Source organism: Charadrius vociferus, unplaced genomic scaffold, assembly GCF_000708025.1.
Source record: "Charadrius vociferus isolate BGI_N301 unplaced genomic scaffold, ASM70802v2 scaffold59, whole genome shotgun sequence".
NCBI lineage: Eukaryota > Metazoa > Chordata > Aves > Charadriiformes > Charadriidae > Charadrius > Charadrius vociferus.
This window is the reverse complement of record NW_009661371.1, coordinates 2980607-2988693: the sequence shown is the minus strand read 5'-3', so window position 1 is coordinate 2988693 and position 8087 is coordinate 2980607.

The window sequence follows — 8087 nt, the reverse complement described above, 5'->3', positions numbered from 1 at the left end:
CTCAAAGCATCCAAATGGACTTCCTGCCTTGGGTCCAAGCATGACACTGACTTATTCACACAGAGAGTAATAGCAAGTGGTATTCACATATGAGCATATTTGAAATAAAACATTCACAGGTGGGTGAATGTGAGATAAAGGCGCAAAAGATGTTTGATGACTGGAAAAAAATAATGGAAAAATATATGCAACTAGCTACATTCTAGTTTTAGAACTTAATGTCTATGGGGAGAAAAAAAAACAAACCAGAACTATGTTGTCAATTATCCTATGACTTCTGGACTTAATCATTGTATGACTCCTGGAAGGAGTGAGCACTTGAGACATTCCGGTGAAAAAGTCAACATCTCTTCGTAATGAACTAAACTGGATGGAACAGTGTGTTGTCTTCCAATCAAAATATAAAAGATCATTATTCTGGAAAAGCCTGTTTGGGGAAAAAAAAAAAACCAAAAAACAGATAGCCAATCTCCAATCTCCTATGTATCCATTAAACTGTTAGTTGTATTATTAACATGCAAGTTACTTTATTATCCAGGGCATTTTGTCAACATTAAAAATGATAGCTCAGAATACAGACACAGCCAGAAGCATACTGGGAGATGCTTGTTCAGCACTATGGACTGTCTGTGGCTACAGAGAGTAGGATATGTGTGTGGAAGGATTACTATCAATAATAGCTTCCCAAGTGATGCACAGAAATGCAGTAAGGTAGAACAGCATACTGCGTCTTCTGTTGTACCTCTTCCTATACCTGTGGAATATCAGTCAGAGAAGGACACCGAATAACAGGTTTATATTATGGAATTCCTTGCTGCTTGCTTGATTACGTGTTATGATAAATTCAGAAAGAACTAAATAATGAATTTTAAGGTACAGCAACAAAACCGCTAAAAAACCTAGTCCAAAGAACACTAAGTTTTTCCCTGGTCTTCTTGTTTCTAATTTTGGAAAATGTCAGGGGGAACCCCTGAAGAAGGGGAAAGAAAAAACAGATAGCTATACATTTGAGAAATATTTTTAAATAAACAACCTATATTATAGGGGAGACTTCACAAACAAATGACAAATGAGAAAACCAACCAGTTCTCAAAAGTAAAAATTAAAAAACTTTTCATACCTGTCTCTGCAGATTTACTCCACAGCTAGTTTTCTATGTTATCCTGTACTATTTTAAATATTAAATAAGATTGCCATCACTGTTTTTGCAGCGATTGCTACTGGATGCATCAGAAACTGATATGCAGTGTAAATGGTCGGATCTTAAGGGTCTTTTGCAACCTAAATGATTCTATGATTCTGCAAAGGCCCTATTTGTATCTATGCTCTATTTTTTTTGTGTAAAAAGTGCATTTTGAATCAACTAATTTGTTTTATCCATGCCCTGAGTCAACCCCAGAAGAAACTTAAAAGGATGCTATTTTGTTGTTGTCATATCTTGCTTGGTACAATCAAGGTAAGGGCAGAACTTGAACCAGTTCACTGTAGCCGGTGGAAGAAGGACTAAAATAAGTGCAAATAAACCTATCAAAAATATATAATTTAAATATATAAAATGTGACATATTATTATACGAATAGTATACTTTCAAGAGGTTTCCAAGCAAAAAGGGGAGATGAAATGAGATTTGCGAGGGGATATAGCATCTTTTACTAGGAATATATCAATATCTACAGATATCTGGAAAACTACACAAAAACTTATTACAGGCCAAAAGGCAGATGAGGTCAGCATCCACAAACCTTGCAGGCTTACTTTGTTCACGTGCAGCTTCTGCGCCTCTTGTCCAAAAAACTCTCACCTGACTCTTGGAGTGATTAATTAGTTTATTAACTTTGGTTTTGGTTCAGTGAATATATTTTCCCCTGCTCCGTTGGAATAGATTATATGGTTGAGATTGGATTATTTTTCCTAGTTAAAAGAAAATAAATCCATCAGAAAAGTACATTTAAAAATGTAATTATCCTCTTCTATGGGAAATATATTACTTTGTGAGATAGACAATTTAATATACTAATTGAATCGAAGCATTGATGGGGCCTATTTGAAAGCTTATTATACAATTTCAAAAGGACTCTATTGAAAGAGAGATAAAGGCTTTTAGTCATGAGCAAAAAAAAAATATTTTTTTCTTTAGTATCTAGAATGGCAGTACTCTTTTGTACCTGTCATGTTCACATCTGTGTTTAGTAGAGCATTGCGCAAAATATTCAGCTTAGCAGAGTGAGGCAAGCTCTTTATGAATATTAACAAAAGACACATCGAGATGAATACAGCACATACCTGGGAGGAACCCTCTGTAATTTTTTAAAGTGATATCTCTTGAGTATCAAGCTATTTTATGACTTTTGGCCCCAAACCTCTAGCCACTGACAGTAGTAGATCTATTCACAAACATGGAGTTTAATGTAGTATTTGAAGAGTTTGCCAGTGAGGGACATCAACACAAGTGTCTTTCGCCTAACAAGGCTACTGTAAAGTCCAAATTTTGGCTTTTCATTGAAGCTCCTAGAGAATGAAAAGAGTTAATTGTCATATCCAAATATATTATGTCTTAGTATCCCATGTGTTAATAGAAGGGCTTTGAATTTCAAATAATTATTATATTAGCTTAACAAGAAAAATATTTTAAATAACATGTTAAATTCTCTTAAATTACTTATGTCGCCTCCTAGTTTTCAAATAAAAAGTGAGATTTAGGTGTAACCTTTGACTCCAGAATTGCAGGCTAAAAGAAAAACAATCAAATAACAAAACACTGTGACAGTTGAACAATAAATTTTGTTTAGAGGGCGTGTGCCTGCTAATCTCTGAAGTTTAAGAGACTTTGTGTGTCTTACCTATAAAAGAATACTAGGTTTTATGGAAATTACTGATTACTTAATGTGTGGGTTATGAGTGATGTTTCTGTATGTAACAGAAATTTTTGACCCGTAGAATCTTTATTATCAATGGTATACCAGAAAAAAATATAGTCTGCATGTCAGAGCTTTGGTTGAATTTAAAAGGACACAGATTTACTAGAAGCAGAAGAAGTAGAAACTAAACAGAACTGACAGAAAATGGGAAGTGTGAAAGGAAGGGAGGAGAAGACGTAATTCTAAATATTTTTAATTCTGCTCTTTGATCTCTCTGTTGACTCTGTAAAATATCACCAGCAAAAAAATCATGTATAAAATTGCACAGAAAGAAGAAATCAAATATAGGTCAATCACAGATACAATGTGTAGAGGGGATTTATCATATTTTTAACTTCCTGGTGTAGTTAAACACATAGATAGACATCTTTTGAAATGGTTTTGAAAAATGGCTGCTTAATACAGTTTTATGGCCACTGAACTTCTTGTTCATTAGAAAAGCTCCATCTGTAACCTCCTGAGGGAATAGCACATGGGCAAACTACTTCCCTAACACGATTAGGGAAATGCACTCAGTAGTGTCATAAAAGTTTAGGAAATGCAATTGTGTATCTGGGGCAAATCCTATCTTTTTACAGTGCAGCCGATTGGTTTGATCACCTGACTGTGACTGCCTCATTCCTGGCTGGTGTCTTCCTCTCCTGCCCTCCCTTGCCTTGGACCTCTCAAGGCTTCTACCCACCAGAGGGAAAGTCACCAGATGTGCTTCTTTATTGGCCTTTCACATGGATGAGTTGTTCAAACCAGACCTTGCTTGACAAATTGCATGTGCTACTCCGCCAACCTGCATCTGTACAGATATCTTCTCATCTGCAGCTGTTTCAGGTTTTTGTGACAACAGCACTTGTTTCCATAGCAGAATAGCTTCAGGAAAGCATTCTGTGTATTTCCAGATGTCTTGTAATGCAACTCAGCCACTAGGAAAATGGAGTGGGCAACATATTTAATTCAGCTGAATTTCTGCAAACCACCAGCAAGCCCTCTGTGGAGCCCCAGTGGTTCCAAGGCTATAGTTTGTGAAATTCGGGTCCGTGAAAAATCTTCCGGTCTGCCTACATGGGGCTTAGGGGGCAGTTTTGGCAATATTTGTTTGCACTCAGTGGGAAGTCCACCTTTGATCTGGAAGAAGGTATTCCTCACTGTGATGGTGAGAGTGATCTTTGCTGAAGATTGTGCAAAACGTAAACTGTAAGTGTAGGAGACACTGACTATTCCTGCCACATTATTTCTTGCTATGATCATTTCATTGTTTTATTTGGGAGAGAGATTATTGTTCTTCTCCATTGTCTCCTCTAAAGAAGTAGGATACAACATGACAGCACTATATTGTATTGCACCACCATACAGCATATTGTATCTCAGGTTTGAAGTGAAACAATTATTTCCATATGATTTCTGTGTTTCAAAAGGTGATTCGCTGTGTCCTACTCTCATATGCATAGACCTGGAGCAATGTTTACATTTCTTTTATGGATGAGCATGAATGTGCACATTGTAATGTTCATAATGAATGACCTTTTTTTCTATGTAAAGGAATATTTTACAGTGTTGAATGTAGCTTGCTTTATACAAGGGGTTGAAAGGCACTGACTAAAGCTATTTAACTCTCCTCTCCCTGGATGATATCAGAACAATGAATTTATTTGTTATCTCAAAGGAGATACTTTTACTTCTGCAGTCCTTAATGTAGATAAATCCTAGAGTTTATCATATGAAGTAGCAATTACTTGAACCGTATGTGAAGTACTTACCCTCGTATTTCTCAGTATTTTGTTAATGGATTGTATACATGAAGTGCTTTGATATTCCCAATGTGAAGTGGGATATTTACAGCTGTATCACATGAGTCATGTCACAATGAAATGCTAACCTTGGCTGATCAGTCTTACATCATGGAAGACAATAAATTTCCAGTTCAGAAGTGTTCCCCTGCTTTCCCACAACTTACTTCTCTTAACAGGGAGGACATCTGAGCATTGTTCATCAGTCAGCATATACTGTATTGCCATAATTATCTCATAAGACCTCATCTATAGTCACTGCATCATATGCTGAAAGCTAGATACTCTTAAGAAAGATAGACACTTATTTAGTTTGTTTCATGATATACTGCTTTGGTCTGGATTACATGTTTTTCCAATTTTGTTAAGAAAAAGACCCAAAACAACAAAAACAGTTGTTCTATTTCTGTAGTTTCAGGTCTTTACTTATGAACTTTGCATCCATTTTTCTGGCCTCAGCTCAGGTAATTACATTTCATACTTAAAGTGACAAAGGCTGTTCTGTCAGGCAGCTGTTCTGGGCATTGCAAGCACATGAAATACAGTGTATATAACACGTCACTGCTTATTTCCATCCGACTGAAATGAAATTTCTGGTAGATAAAAAGGGCTACTGCTAATGGACTAGTTCCATGCTCACCTACCATTATCATTATATCCAAAAGAGACTAGCTTAAGAAATTGAAATGCAAAACTCTCTTCACAGTACTGAAAGGTTAGGTTCAAGGCCAGTCATGACATATACAGACACGGCAAAGATGTAAGGCAACATGTAAATTCAATATCTGCTCTCACGGTTTTATTTCTACTGAATGCCTTTCTTCATTGACTTCAATAGTGCTACTCCTGGCATAGATGCATGATACACAGGAAAGATTCATTAATTATTTTCTGGTTTAGAAATTTTAACTACTTGAAATGAGAAGCACAGACTGTCAGAGACCCGTGATCTCTGTGCCTGCTCTAGTAGGCAAGAGTAACTTGTAATGCCCTGTTAGGTATGCAGCCAGTTCTGCAGGGATGAGGCTCATAGGCTGTCTGCTTTCTCCTGAAAGAGAAGGAATGCCTCTGGAGTTGCAGTTTGGGAACCTCTATACCTTATTATAGTGTACCCTAAATAGTGAGCATCCAACCAAATGCACTATTGGATTTCTGCATATTCCTGTTGCTGGCAGGTATTAAAGTTGTAAGACAAAACAACATTGTAATCGTTGCGGTTTTTCTGTGTCTGTGAGCATCAACACCCACACCCAGTTATGTTCACCACATCTCTTTTATTATATGCTTTGCTTAAAAGGACCATTTGTTAAACAAAATCTTGATCTTTTCTTTCCCTTTGCTCCCAATACCTTCCTTTAGTAATCCAAATTTTTAATTTTGTTTCTAATTTCACTTCAGCAGAGCACTATTTTCACAGTTGTTAGGGCTAATAAAAAGTCATGACAGTGTGCTAACAGAGAAAGTAACTGTCAGTCTTATGTAGCAAGTCTTAGTATGTGGCCTTTCTCTCTAAGACCCAACAAGTGGGACCCTAATTGCACAGCAAACCCTTGGCATTTATCTTTTAGACAGTACATATGTGTTTATCCAATAGCTCTTTTTAGCTTTTTCCCTTAAATGTTGTTTAAGAAAGAAAGGTCTGCAAATACCAGATAAATTAGCTTTGTTATAAAGCAAAATTGAAAATTAATCATTTTATCTATGTGATATGTTCCCTTTATGCAAACTTGTTCAAACAATTAAATTTGTGCAATCAAAACTTCATTATATCAAATTTCTCTTTACTGATTTATTGTTACATTAATTAATCTGCATTTTGATGATTGTAGGAGTGTTGATGAGCATAGAAACATTAGCCTGTAATTCCCATAGATCTTATTAGGAGTTGAAGGCAAGGATTTCTGAGATTTACCCTTCCTCTTTCTGCTAGTCTTTATCTGTTCTTCCCTATCTCAGTGCTGGAAATCATAAAATCCCCATTTCGTGCTGTCCCACCACCCAACATGACCTGACATTGAAGGAGTAACCCCATCATGCTGCCTGATGCAGAGCTGCAAGAGACATATTTGTAACAAAAATGTGGTCCTGGCTATACACCTCTTCAACCAAAGAAGGGCACTTCTGTCAGGCATTCATAATTTACAGAAACCAAATTATTTCCATTGTAGCTAAAATACATAGTGTATATCTTCTTGCCCATCAGCAAGATAGATTATATTCAATTTCAGGATAAAATTGTGTGTAGAAAATCTATGGGGAAATACAGTCTTTATACCATCTGTGTAAATCCAAGATGTGGCATTATGCATATTTTCTGAAGCCACGAGCCTTCTTGAAGAATGACCAACCTGCTAGCACTTTCCTCCTATGAGAGGCCAACTTCGTTGTCAGAACTATGACAATGGAACAGTTTCACCAAGAGGAAAATCAGCCAGGTTGTCCAGGGAGGTTGTGTAGACTCTACCCACATTTTAGATGCAGGCATAGGGGCTCAGACAGATGAGAAAAGATGCTTTTCCTACCCCTTTCTTTATGCGGCCACACTAAAACAGGTATAACTTTTTCCCTCACTGAAAGCTTGGTCTTATGTGTTTCAGTTTTCAAGAGGCCTTTAGATTTTCCATATAAACATCTTCCCATATAAACAACATGAAGTAATTTTATCAAGGCTGGCATTAAAAAAATCATAGTAAAAAGATGTATAGGTGTAGAAAACTGCATCCTGTGATGCATCTGCCAGAGAAACACCCTTAGGATCTAATTCCTGACTTCTTGACCCATTTTGTAAAAGGATCCTGCCAGCACCAGGTGCTAATATAACTCCGTCGGTGTAAGAGACTGTTGGCACCACTCGATCGCAGAATCACAGAATCTTCAGAGTTGGAAGAGACCTCTAGAGATCATCTAGTCCAACTCCCCTGCTAAAGCAGGATTGCCTGGAGCACATTACTCAGGACTGCATCCAGGCGGGTCTTGAAAATCTCCAGAGAAGGAGACTCCACAACCTCCCTCGGCAGCCTGTGCCAGTGCTCTCTCACCCTAACCGTAAAGAAGTTTTTCCGTGTATTTGAATGAATGAAACTTCCTATGTTCCATCTGGTGCCCATTGCCCCTCATCCGTCACTGGGAACCACTGAAAAGAGTCTGGCTCCATCATCCTTCAACCCACCCTTGAGATATTTGTATGCCATAATAAGGTCTCCCCTCAGCCTTCTCTTCTCCAGGCTAAAGAGTCTCAGCTCTCTCAGCCTTTCCTCACAAGGGAGATGCTCCAATCCCTCAATCATCTTGGTTGCTCTTCTCTGCACTCACTCCAGCAGTTCCCTGTCCCTCTTGAACTGGGGAGCCCAAAACTGCACACAGTATTCCAGTTGTGGCCTCACCAGTG